The sequence below is a fragment of the Felis catus genome, chromosome B1 (genome assembly GCF_018350175.1).
Source record: "Felis catus isolate Fca126 chromosome B1, F.catus_Fca126_mat1.0, whole genome shotgun sequence".
NCBI classification, from domain to species: Eukaryota; Metazoa; Chordata; class Mammalia; order Carnivora; family Felidae; genus Felis; species Felis catus.
Window position 1 is genome coordinate 150,100,091 of NC_058371.1, and position 12,760 is coordinate 150,112,850.

The 12,760-nt window shown below is 41.0% G+C and overlaps 1 long non-coding RNA gene across 2 annotated transcripts in view; it reads right to left on the bottom strand.

Moving 5' to 3' along the window:
• LOC109499135 overlaps nucleotides 1–12,760 on the bottom strand; it is a 61,427-nt gene that overhangs the window by 36,801 nt on the left and 11,866 nt on the right. The window contains exon 4 of one of the 2 annotated variants that reach the window (XR_006597034.1): nucleotides 2,635–2,897. The exons of the other annotated variant lie outside the window; for it this stretch is intronic. This is a non-coding gene — a long non-coding RNA (uncharacterized LOC109499135). Of the gene's footprint in view, nucleotides 1–2,634; nucleotides 2,898–12,760 lie in introns of those variants that run through there. 2 annotated transcript variants of the gene reach the window in all.

Genomic DNA, 12,760 nt, shown 5'->3' on the forward strand with positions numbered 1-12,760 from the left:
TCCCTACTTTTCCCTTCCCTGGAAAAAAAATCACTGAGCCCTTCAGACTGCCATAACAGTGTGAAGGAATCCTCTTTGACAAGTATATGCTCCAGAAGTAGCTTGCTTGAGCCATCTGGCTAGTAGTTTCCTCTCTCATCTTCCTGAGGGGGCTGGATGCCAGGTTGAGGGGACTCCCGGAGCAAGAGCCCAAGGAGTGGACCACCATAAGTGGGAGCTAAGGGGGTGTTGGGGAGGCTGGGCTGAGGCATGTCTCTCACATCAAGGAACTCTGTGGAATAGAGGCCTTGGCAGAAACTCCCTCCACTCCCAGCCCTCCAGAAAAGGATGTACACATGGGCTCCACAGAAGAACCAGCATTTGGACACTTGCCACCCAGAGGGCATCCATGTCTTAGACCACAGAAGCATCCATAAATAAAAAGACAACACTTTTCTCTAATTCTTTTCCCTTGTTCAAAAAACCCAAGAGCTGGAAACAGAAGAGAAGGAGAGGAGGACTTATTTATACAAGGAAGCCCGTAGACTGAGGTGGTTCTAATACCTTAGCAACCTACTAAAGCCAACCAAAACCTAAGCCTGTAATGCCTCCAGGTTAAGAAATAGAAACCTGAGGACAACCAGCCAACAACAGCCAATGAGGCTTTCTCAAATAGTGGACCTGCTCAAGCTATAGCCAGTCAAATCATTTCCTTGCTTTGCTTCCATCTCTGCTCTATAAAAACCTTTCCCCTCGCTCCAGTCAGTGGACCACTCCTAACCACTGCCAGTTTGGTACTGCTTGATTCAAACCTGTTTTAATATGCTTCATTATGAAGTGAAGGTCACACAGCGGTGCCTTAGTGTATCCCATCCCTTCCTTCCTTGCTTCCTTGCCCTTTTTCCTTACCCTCTGATTTGACCTCACCGCCTCCCACCAAAATACTACCAAGGCTCTACCTTCCAGAGGCCCCAGGCTAAGATAGGATGCTATCTGTGGTAATGATGTAAATAGTTTTAGAAATCTCTGGGAATTTGCAGGCCATCAATGGGAAGTTAGAACATTTTCCAAGTTAGTTTCTTTCCCACCTACGGTTGTGAACACCTGAGCACAAGTGTATGTATGCTTGTCTTTGAATTCTTGGTCTGCAGTAGATTCATGGCACCCAGGAAGGACTCAACAGATGCTATAGCTGACTTTAAAGGGTTACATTTTTAAAAAATGCTTTATTTGCTTTTGAGAGAGACAGAGACAGAGCGTGAGTGGGGAAGGGGCAGAGATAGAGGAAGACACAGAATCCGAAGCAGGCTCCAAGCTCTGAGCTGTCAGCACAGAGCCTGACACGGGGCCTGAACCCACGAACTGTGAGATCATGACCTGAGCCTAAGTTGGAGGCTTAACCAACTGAACCACCCAGGCGCCCCCTTAAACTAAAGCTCTGAAATATCTAAAAGTCATTCATGGACATTCTGATGGAAGAAAACCTTATACTTAACTCAAAATACAAATTGATAAGTGCAGTTAGTCAAAGACAGATTACTCGCATCATAAAATAGCCTCTTTAGAGAATTATACAAAATAAGAAAAAACCTCTCATAAAACTTGATTTATCAGAAAATTGGTTTATACAAATATATCCAGGATTATGTTTGTTTCTAACAGAAGCAAACCAGCTTATATATGTGCTAGAGTCATTCATAATCAAAGATCACTTGTGACAATATTGAAATGTTCTATAAAGTGTGGACTTTTCTTGGCATATGACAGAGTATCTACATAGATGATGAAAATATTCACATAAATATGCATGGTTAAAACAAGCTGTTCAAAAATGTAAACCCTTTAAAAATGACCTGTCCTCCATAATGTATGGATTAATAACAAATATTCATGCTTATGTTCACTAATATGAAGTGCTTCTGATATACCTCATTTGTGTCCTTTCAAAGAGTAATCATGTAAGTTAGGATTCAGGGGCTTCTACCCAGAAGCATCAGGGAGGCTCAGAATTGAGTTCCTATTAGCTGGAATGCTGTCTGTCCCAAAGGTGGGACGAGCTTATCTTTTTCTTTTTTAAAATTTGTTTTTACATTTTATTTATTTTTGAGAGCAAGAGAGACAGAGTATGAGCGGGGAAAGGGCAGAGAGAGAGAGGGAGACACAGATTCCGAAACAGGCACCAGACTCTTGAGCTGTCAGCACAGAGCCCGACGCAGGGCACCAGCTCATGGACCTCGAGATCATGACCTGAGCCAAAGTCGGACGCTTAACCAACTGAGCCACCCAGGCACAACCCCCCCCGCCACCCCACTTTAAAAAAAAATTTTTTTTTAATGTTTTAGGGACAAGCTCAGCTTTAATACCAGGCTCATCTGCTTTCAAATATTGGCTTTCAAGTTTTAAACGATAACTTAACCACAGTTCAGTCCCCTCCTTTATAAACTAATGATCATAATGCCCTCCTGATCAGCTCTGGCATTGTTGAATGGCTCAAAAGGGATAAAGTATGCAAAAGTGCTTTGCAAAGTCTAAAGTGCTAGTTAAATGGGGATATTATTGTTATTACTCAGGAAGAACACTCAGCTCATTGCTTAGTAATGGTGAGGCAAACAGTGTCACTAAATAAGACAATATAATGGTCTTAAGAGGCTCTAATTCAGTTTCTCCTTTTTATTCAAGCACACAATTGCATTCTAACACTTCACAGACAGCCTGAAATGGGCCCTGTGGAGGCTGATAAGGAAAATTAGAACAAGGAGCTATTTGCTCCCTCATTTTAATAACTGAGTCAAGGAGCAGGCACTTCAATACAAAAAAGAAGGAACACTTTCTCTTACTCAGTCCTCAGAAAGATAATGACTCCATTACAAAGCAGGACTTCTATAATAAGGGCTGAGGCGGTGCTCAAGGAGTTTTCCCTGCATTTGAAGAAGGAGAAGGACACATCACCATCAAAACAAAGTGTCTTCCAAGTGTAAAATCTGACTTAGATTCAGTCACCATTCATAGAGGATGGTCATTTTCATAGAATTTTTTTTTTTTTAAATCACTCTGGATAAATGGGCCCTCAGTTACAGATAGTTGCTGGGTATCATGCCTTTCAATTGCATTCACCTTTATTTGTATATTGTAAGGGAAGAAAAAGTTTTTCTTGACCCTCTGAGGGTGTCTGGCTGGGTCTGAAAATTAAACTGGCAGAGATTAATAGGAGAAAAGCATACACATTTATATAAGTTTACATGACACAGGAGCCTTCATTAAGGAAATGAAGACCCACAGACACACACCTGAATATTTTATGCGAGGTTTGACAGAGAGTGGGCAGTTTTGCAGAAATATAATAGGTCAGAGTATGAGTTAAGGTAGTTATTGGCGGGAAATGTCCTTCTGGGCGACCCTTTGTCTTTGGAGATAAGCATGTTCCTTTCTTTCCTATAAGAGATGGCACCTTCCACAAGAGGATTTTGTCTTATTTTTAATATTTTTATGCTTATTTATTCCTTTTTTTGAGAGAGAGAGTGAGGGAGGGGCAGAGAGAGAGAGAGGGAGGGAGGACCAGGGAGAGAAACTGAGGGAGGGGCAGAGAGAGAATCCCAAACAGGCTCCTCACTATTAGTGCAGAGCCCAATGCAGGGCTTGAACTCTTGAACCATGAGAACATGACCTGAGCTGAGATCAAGAGTCTGATGCTTAACTAGCTGAGCCAGCCAGGCGCCCCCTGAGTGGTCAGTCTTATCCAGTGTTTCAAGATGAGGTTAATGTATAGCTGCTTTTGTGCCAAGTGACTTTTTAATTCTGTCAATTCCCTTCCTATTCACGGAGAGTGGCTCTAGCATAGTATCCTTTGCTGACAAGGATGGAATCATGTTTAAAAAGATAGTTGCATACGGGCACCTGGGTGGCTCAGTCAGTTAAGCATCTGATTTTGGCTCAGGTCATGATCTCAGGATTGGTGAGTTCGTGCCCCGTTTTGGGCTCTGCTGACAGCTCGGAGCCTGGACCCTGCCTCAGATTCTATGTCTCCCTCTCTTTCTGCCCCTCCCCTGCTCACACTCTGTCTCTCTCTCAAATAAACATTAAAAAAAAAAAAAAAGGATAGCTGGATACCAGCAGACACTATAACTGTTAAACATCACACTAGTAAAGAGTCAAATTGGGACTTTTCCTCTGAATTCTCAGAGCATTTTAAACTTAAAATTAATTTTTTAGGGGCATATTGAAGGATCTAATTTTTATCAATCAGCTTTCTAGAATTTTTGTATTGCTCTTTCATTGTGTATTAAAATGTATTTTTTTTAATTATAAAAGTTTACTATAGCTAATTCTAGAAGTAGGAAAGGGATTCCTGGGTGGCTCAGTCAGTTGATCATCCAACTTTTGGTTTCGGCTCAGGTCATGATCTCATGGGTTTGTGAGTTCAAGCCTCATGTCGGGCTGTGTGCTGACAGTGCAGAGCTTGACTGGGATTCACTCTCTGCCCCTCCCCCACTCGTGTTTTTTTTTTCTCTCTCTCTCTCAAAATAAATAAATTAAAAAAAAATTAGAAGTAGGAAAAAATTAAAAGGGCCTGTAATCTCCCAGTCTAGAGACATTGGACTATGTTTTTCCATCATTTCTCTTTGTATCTCTGAATATATTGACAGCATTGATTCAAATGTACATATTATTTTATAACATTTTTCATTAACTGCATCATGACTACATTTCCACCAATAAATGCTTTGGTGAGCCCTTACTGATCTATGTCAACAATGACCTTTCATGTGTTTAACACTATTCTACAAACTTTATATGTATTAACTCATGTCCTTCTCAGAACAACCTATTTATAATAGTGTTACTATTTTTAAAAAGTTTTTTTTAATGTTTATTTATTTTTGAGAGAGAGAGAGAGACAGACTCTGAGTGGGTGAAGGGCAGAGAGATAGGGAGACACAGAATCCAAAGCAGGCTCCAGGCTCTGAACTATCAGCAGAGAGCCCAACGTGGAGCTCGAACCCATGAACCGTGAGACCAGGACCTGGGCTGAAGTCAGATGCTTAACCACCCAGGCGCCCCAATAATAGGATTACTATTATACCCATTTTACAGATAAGGAAACTAAGGGACAAGAAGATAAATTACTTGCCTTAGTTAATTCAGCTAATATGTGGCAGAGCCAGGATTTGAACACAAACTATGTTTCCCTGTTAAATTCTCTTTTCTATTCTCCTTCAAAATGATCCCAGACTTTATGCTTTCTCATCAAACCACCAACACTCTGAGGATTCCTCAGTGCTTTTCCACCTTTGGTGGCAGGTTTCCCATGTTCCCCTTGAAGGGGAGCAGGCTATGCCACCCACTGTGTGCCACTTTGGCATGTGGATTATGCCACCAGGCAATCGAGACAATGTAAGACTCGGGGGAAAAAGTTTTATCTCTCTCTTAAGTGCCTAAAAGACTTTAGATAGGGGGCCTGGCCCAGAAAGAGAGCTATTACCAGAAATAATGTTTCATCTGAAAAAGGTTTTATCTGGATGGTAGGGCAAATGGCTGATTACCAAATATTTGCTGTGAGCTGCCCTCCCCTTTGAAGCCCCAGACCCCGTCCTATTCCTTAGCTCAGGATAGCATATAAGCCCCAACTGCTCAATTGCCTTTGGGTCTCATATTTTTATGGGGCTCCTGTACATAAAAAATAAAATGTGTTTTTCCCCTGTTAATTGGTCTTATGTCAACTGAGTTATTAAACCAGCCGAAGAACCAAGAAAGGAGGAAGGAAAAATGTTTCCCGCTCCTCGTGCACAGCGTGTCACTGCCTCTGCCACCTGTTGCTTCTCTGAGCACAGCTTCCTTCTGCCAGCTGCTGCTATCACTCCCTCATCCCAGGCCCCTGAGAAGGAAGCCACATCCAGTCCTCGTCCTTCATTTCTCACAGCGCAAACCAGGCTGCCTCCTAGAGCAAGATCTTGCTGAGTCTCATGGAATAATATCTAGGAAGTCCAACACAAGGGCTAATTTAAACACAAGGGCTCCTTACTGCAGCTACTGTGTAAGCCGGTCCTCTAGGAGGGCCCTCCCTGCCTGCTGTACTGTGCGTCTCCATGGACAGGTATCGACTTGAAGAATTTCCATGTCTTCGGTTGGGATACTTGTCTCAGTCTGAGCTAAGTTCCTAATTCTCATTTTCTGTCCTAAGGGGCCTTTCTCCAGCATGGCTGAAGAGGAAGTATCTGCTTCATTTAGAGAAGGCTCTATTCCCACCCATGGGGGGGGGGGGGGAGGAGGGTGAAAATTATAGTAGGAAAATTATCTCAGCACATATTATCAAACATCAGCATATCTGGGGTTATTCAATCCTAATTAACACTGCATAAAGGACACCAATAGTCCAGCTTCGTTTCATTTTCTGTTTTTTTTCTTGCATTAAAGATTATTTCTACATGTGCTTTCTGCAGTCCTGTGGTTCTTAACCTATATCGCTTATAAGCAACTGTTCAACACACATCCTTTCAGGTAGCAATTGATAGCACCTGAGCTATACATACAGAGATAAGACATAAGATATTCATAGACAACTATTTTCCAGCATTTTCTTTCTTTTACAAATGCAATCAGGAGATAGGAACAGCATGGTTTAATGATAAACAACAATGAAATTTTCTTCGAAGTAAAAAAAAAAAATCTGAGTTCAGGTGATGTCACAGTGTTACAGCTTTCTTCAAGGCTATTCAGTGGATCCTTTTTTTTTTTTTAATGTTTATTCATTTTTCAGAGAGAGAGAGAGAGAAAGGGCACGTGTGTGCACAAGTGAGGTAGGGGCAGTTAGAGAGGGGGACAGGGGATCTGAAGTGGGCTCTTCACTGTCAGCACAGAGCCCGACGAGGGGCTCAAACTCACAAACCCTGAGATCATGACCTGAGCCGAAGTTGGACGAATGACTGACTGAGTCACTTGGGTGTCCTTTGTTGGTTCTTTTAAAACAAATTGGGGCCACACCTCAATGCTGATCATACTTTCCCTTCCAACCTCTAACATCACCCAATTTCAGGACTTTTTATAAGGCTACAGTAATCAAAAGAGTGTGATAGGGGTACAGAGACAGACAAATAGACTGGTGGAATAGAAGAGAAAGTCCAGAAATAAACCCACATATATATGGCATAGGTATATGGACAACTGAGTTTTCACAAAGCTGCAAAGACAAGTCAGTGGAGAAAGGACAGCTTTTGCAATAAGTGGATAGACTTATAACTGGATAGACATGCAAAATGAAACAAAACAAAAACCAAGTAACTTCGACCATACTTTGTATCATATATAAAAATGAATTCAAAATGGATCGTAAAACTAAATGCAAAATCTACAACTATACACTTTCTAGTAAAAAACTTAGTAGGAAACTTTTATGACCTTGCATTAGGCAAATATTTCTTAGGAATGACACCAAACACATGATGCATAAAAGACAAAACTGATAAATAGAAATTTAGCAAAGTGTTTGAAATACACTCTTAAGAGAATGAGGGGACAAGCCAATGACTGGGAGAAAATATTTGCAAATCATATATCTAAAAAAAGACTTGGATCAAGAACACGTAAAGAACTCCCTAAAATCAGTAAGAAAACAAAAATTTCAATTAGAAAACAGGAAATAGATTACCAAAGAAGATATATCATGGTGAGTAAGAACGTGAAAAGATGTTTAACATCATTAGTCATTAGAGAAATGCAAATAAAAACCATGAAATACCACCACACACTTACTAGAAAGGCTAAAGTTAAAAACACTGACCTTACCAAGTGTGGGTGAGGATGTGGAGAAGTCGACTTTCATATACTGCTGGTGAAAATGAAATATGGTGCAAACACTTTGTAAAACAGTTCGGCAGTTTCTTAAATAGTTAAACATACACATAACATACAATCCAATTTCACTACTAGCTATTTACCCACTTTGTAATAGCTTTATTTGTAACAGCCCCAAACTGGAAACAACCAAAATAGGCAAATAGCAGATGAATAGATAAACAAAATGTGGGAAATCCATAAACAGAACCCATGCTCAGCAGTAAACAGGAATAAACTGTTGATGCATGCTGCAACATGGATAATTCTCAAAATAATTATGCTGAGTGAAGGAAGCCAGACATAAAATACTGTACTGTATGATTCCATTCATATAAAATTACAGAAAATGCAAAATAATGTGTGGTGCCAGAAAGTGGATCACAGATGGCCTGGGGAGGTGGGGCAAGACAGGCTACGAGTGAGGAATTATGAAGATGCACAAGAAAACTTTGGGAGGGTGATGGATATATTCATTATCTTGATTGAGGTAATGGTCTCATGAGCATATACATATGTCAAAAATTACTAAGTTGCACAATTAAAACATATGCAATTTACTGTACATCAATTATACACCAAGGAAGTTGTTAAAAAGGAGACTCCCGCCCCCTATAAAAATACATGTAAGTCCTTTTAAAATCTTATTTTCCAGCTTTGGTTTTCTTCCTTCAACAGAAAATATTTCACTCTCCTCTCCTCTTGCTTACATGATTTCTGATGAGAAGTCTGCTGTAATTCTTTTTTTTTTTTTTTAATTTTTTTTAATGTTTATTTTGACAGCAAGAGAGAGGTCGAGTAGGGGAGGGCAGAGAGGGAGACACAGAATCTAAAGCAGGCTCCAGGCTCTGAGCTGTCAGCACAGAGCCTGACGTGGGGCTTGAACTCACAAACTGTGAGATCATGACCTGAGACGAAGTTGGATGCTTAACCAACTGAGCCACTCAGGCGCCACAGAAGTCTGCTATAATTCTAATCCTTGATCTAATACAGGTATGATTGCCACCCCATCTTCTCCCAGTCTAGCTTCTTGTAAGACTTTTTCTTTGTGTTTTATTTTCTGTAGTTTGATATGATATGCCTTAGTGTAAATTATTTTGTTATTTATCCTGCTTGGTGTTCTCAGAGCTTCCTGGCTATGTGGTTGGGTGTTTGTCCTTAATTTCGAAAAAATTTGCAGCCATTATTACTTCAAATATTTCTTCTGCTTTGCTCTGTTTTTCTTCTCCCTCTGATATTCTCATTACACATATGTAATACCTTTTGAAATTACCCCATAGTTCTTGGATGGTCCATTTGTTTTTTTTAATTCTTTTTTCTCTTCGTATGTCAGTTTGGGAAGTTTTTATTTGCCTGCCTTCAAGCTCACTGATTTTTCTTGGCTGTCACAAGTCTGCTGGTGAGATCACCAAAGATGTTTTTCGTTTCTGTAGTGTTTTTGATTTTTAGCATTTTCTTTTGATACTTGGCTAGAGTTTCCATCTCTTTGCTTGTATTACCCATCAGATCTCAGATATTATCTACTTTGCTGTCAGAGCCCTTAACACATTAGTCATAGGTAGTTTAAATTCTGTGTCTCGTAATCCCAAATTTCTGTTGTATCAACTCCGGTTTTAATGTTTGCTTTGCTGCTTCAGTGTTTTCCTGCCTTTGGTGTACCTTGTAATTTTTTTGTTGAGAGCTATACCTACGTGTTGTATTGAGTTATAGGAACTAAGGTTAAAAAGGCCTGTAGTGTGTGAAGGTTTTTTAAAAACATGGCGAACGGTAGGGCTGTTTAATGTTTGCCGTAGCTGCGGGTGTCAGAGGCTTCAAACTCCTTGAGTGTCCTTGTTTTACAATCCCGTGTGGTCTTTATGGTCTTCCCTTAGGATCGCTCCCTGGATAGAGCCTTCATCTTGCAACTCTCTCAGCTGTAATCCATTGCAATTATACCGGAGCCCTGTTGGTGTGGTGGTGAAATGTGGGCAAGGGAAGGTTTCCACTATCTTATGATTAAATTTTAGTCTTTCAGTCGGCCTGGCCTGTGATCTTCACAAGTGTTTCTTAGTGTTACTTTTACCCCTTTTGTAATGCAGCAAGGCTGGAGGGGGTTGTAGTCAGAAAAAAGCCCATCCCCAGGTGGGATTAGGCTCTGATGACGTCTTTTTCCACGTAAAGTGGGCCTTTGCTACAGAAACGCTCTGGGTATTTCACAAAGGTGACTTTCTGCTTGCCCCTACCGGTGTCAGAGAGGATCTTTCTTGGCTCTTCACAATGAGAATCTGGAAGGTTTCTGGAGGTAAAACCCACAAAGAGGGCCCTGTAAGACTGCAGCTCCCCAAGCTTTATGATTCTCACACTAGTCCACACTTGGCCTCCAGCAATTCATCCAAATTGCCATGTGAGTGTTTCTACCAGCCAGCTTCTACTCTAGGTAAGCAGAGCTTAGCTGTAACGCTCTGGATTCGCTTGTCTCTCAAGGTTTTAGGATGGCAGTTTCTCCTGCAATCTCAGTCCTCTCATGGGTCCAAGAAAAGTCATTGGTTTTCATGTGTTTCGCTTTCTTCTTGTTCTAAGGATTAGAGCGACAACTTCTAAGCTCTTTACATGCTGGATCTGAAATAGGAAAATCCCCTTTTCCAGTTTTGGACAATTTTCCTAAACTTTTCTATGTATCAAGCTAGATCACAGGAGATGAGGATCTTTTCTGGCTTCTCTCCCACCTTTACAAAATGGAAACCCTTGCCCTGCTCTCCCAGGGCTCAGTTGAAGGTACGGGAGAGAAATACATCTAAGCACAAGAAGAGAAGTAGTTGACAGAGAGAGGCCTAGGGGGTCATGGAGCACAGAGGGCTATATTCCACTGCGGAGGGGTGAGGCAAAATATGGAGAGGGCAGGCAAGGAATCAGGAAAGAGATGATTAACACGATGAAGGAGAGATGAGAAGGAAGGATGTTCAGGGTTTAGGGAACAGCAAATGCAGCAGCGTAAAGATGAAAGGGAAAATGTCTTAGACGTTATCGCTTAGTATTTTTGAGTGATTGTTTTCGTGCCGCTTAACTCGGAATGCTCTGCACCGTGAAGGGAGTGTCTGTGGATGGCCTCTGAAGCCTCAGAATCTTCCAAGTTATCCTAACCTGGTACAACCGGTAGCTTTATTTTCTGTCGAGTTGTAAGTGGAAATGTGATACATTCATTTCAATTATATTTTTTTTCTAATGTCTTAATTTATGAGATTATAAAACAAGAGGGAGATCCTTAATTTCCGTGTGTTTTGAGAATTTGTTTTGTGAGAAACGCTTTAAACTAATTAATGAGACTAATAACAGAATCGTGCAAGTTGCAGGGTGTTCAATTAAGCACCGCTGCCCTCTGGGAACATTCCCCGGACTTCAGCTGATCCATTGGAGGTTTGTGAGAACTTAAGGCAGAGCTTCAGGCTCAGCCCAGGAGAGGACTGTCTAATTAGAACAACTGACTGGGAGTTGGTTGCCTTGAGCTGTATTTTTGCTTTAGTAAGTTTTTCTGTCTGACCTTGGGCAAATTGCATAATCTTTGGGGGTTTTCTTATCTTTCGAATGCTGATAATACTTGCTTGATTTGAGGCCTCTTAAGGTCTTGGATGAAAGCTGTTTTATAAGCTTGTTGTATTATCAGGAAATGCCAGATTTAGAAGTTATTATTAAGTATGGTAGGCGGGTGAATGCACATCTGCCCCCCTTCCAAGATTAGAAAAAAACCCTCACCATTGGAGTTCAGCTGCCGGGTTGCCATGGGCACAGCGTTCTTTTCACAGTCAGTAGTGACTGGTGGGCAAAAGTTGTGCTTTCACTGTTCTTTTCAGACATTATTTATTTATTGACTTCAGGCCTCATTATGGTCCACTGGCTGGCTTTATAAGTGTCACCACAACGAACATCAGACATTGGTTCTTATAGCATAAAGGAAATGACCTGATCTAAATGTGGAAGCCCACAAGATAAATGAATGAACCTGGTTTCAAAAACAACACTGAGGGGTGCCTCGGTGGCTCAGTTGGTTAAATGTCTGACTTCAGCTCAGGTCATGATCTCGAGGTTCGGGAGTTCAAGCCCTGCATTGGGTTCTCTGCCGTCAGCATAGAACCTGCTTCAGATCCTCTGTCCCCCCTCTCCCTGTCCCTCCCTCACTCACACACTCTCTCTCTCCTCTCTCAAAAATAAATAAACATTTAAAAAATGCTTTAAAATGTAGCCAGTAAAAATTAAAAAAATAAATAGTAACCAGTGTCAAGTATCTACTATATATTGAGACGCACCATAGGCACAGAGAAATTGAAGACTGATAAAACTCAGCTCACAGTTTCCAGAGATTTACATTACAGCAGAAGAAACAGACATCCAAACTATGTAATTTGACTATTTCTAGGTCTTACCAGTCTATTGGTAAAATCTGATTAACTCAGATTTGATTAACTACAAATATAGTTATTAACACAGAACCTGGTCTTTTTAATATCCACACTCCCTCCATTATTCATGAGGATTCTTTGAATTGATTCACATGTCTTCAAGAATAGTCCTTATATCTTCTCTAGTCATTCGTTTTTACCCTGGCTGCTGCTGCTGGTGTCTTTTGGGGAAGGTAACAACATTAGCTCAGGTATCTACAGATAGGAAATTGTCTAGGATTAACTCCAGAACTAGGGTTCTGGAAACTGGGTACCTAGTGGTAGCACTGATCCAAAAGGGGGAAGTAGGAGGAAGCATAGCATTTTGGGAAAAGTTAAAAAGTGCATATTGTCTGTTTTGAATTAAAGGGTCTGTCAGACACCAAACAGAGATGACAAATGGGCAGAATTAGAATTCTGTTGCTCAGAAGAGAATTGTGTACATTTGGGATCTGTCAGCATATATGGGCTGTTGAAGGCATATTTGTTGAGATTGCCCTGGGACAGTGTTTAGAGAGTGGGGAGAAGTGGAACACATCATG